We start from the raw sequence: 1,195 nt of genomic DNA on the forward strand, positions 1-1,195 counted from the left end.
TAACAATGAAGATTTTCTAGTCAAACCTGGGGTAAAAGTTAATATAAAGGTTGATATGAAAATGGGAAAGTGAGTAAGACAATTTGTATTGAACTTGAGAAAACAGGTAATTTTAAGACTTATGTTCCCATTATAAAAAGAGAAATCTCCAAATTAAATTTTACTTGAGTCTGTTTGGGTGACTCTACCTGAGCCAGTTAGGGTGGCTTCCAACCTCGGCTACTGACACCTCCTGATCAACTAGGCTAATCCTTGGTTGTTTCAGGAGACCGTTCCACCGCGCATACCCCTGACATAGCTTAAGGCTGTGGGGTATGTGAATTGACCCAAGAATCTTTCATCTTGGGGACTAAAACTATTTGTTTTCAGGGTTAGGGGGATACAGGAATATGCCAGAGCTGCTCCCATGCACCGGGACGCCAGCTTTGGGCGTTCGCCCGACGCAGAACGTTTTCTGCGCTGCTGCTGCCCCCCTCCTTCACAGAAGAAGTAAGGACAGCCATGCCATATCCGGCCCATTTGACGAACGCTGATTGGACAGGGAACAGGGAACCCCGGGACAAGAGGCTTTCCTTTGGCGAGAAGCCAACTGCCCCTAGCTCTGGGGGGGGAAGTTTTCAGGGTTAAAGGGATGTAGGAATATTCCAGAGCTGCTCCCACCTTCACTGGGACGCCAGCTCTGGGCATTTGCCCGACACAGAACATTTTTCTGTGCTGCTGCTGCCTTCCCCCTTCACAGAAGAGGTAAAGACAGCCATGCCACACCTGGCCGATTTGACGAACGCTGAGTGGATAGGGAACGGGGAACCCTGGAACAAGAGGCTTTCCTTTGGCGAGAAGCCAACTGCCTCTAGCTCCGGGGGGGGGGAAAATGCTCCCTCCCCGCCCCCCACCTTTACCCCGCGGCTGCTCATGCCCCCCAGAGAGCGAGCGACAGCGCCGACAGCCAGGTGGCAGGGAAAACAGGCAGAGAGGTTTTTACTTTCACTGGATCTCTACTCCTCACATTTACTTCTGAGTGCATTCTGTGCGTGGAGATTTCTAAATTAATAATAAGGAACAAAGATGCATTAAGTTGGGGGAGGTTGTTATTGGGTTTCCTTTGTTTTGATGATGACGGGAAAAATCTGTAAAAGTGAAGCAATCTGGAAATTAGCATATGAACCGTAAAGGAGAAGAACCGGTTTGGGTACTT

The sequence above is a fragment of the Empidonax traillii genome, unplaced genomic scaffold, assembly GCF_003031625.1.
Source record: "Empidonax traillii isolate 1590-97213 ecotype Southwest subspecies unplaced genomic scaffold, ASM303162v1 scaffold190:size869923, whole genome shotgun sequence".
Taxonomy (NCBI): Eukaryota; Metazoa; Chordata; class Aves; order Passeriformes; family Tyrannidae; genus Empidonax; species Empidonax traillii.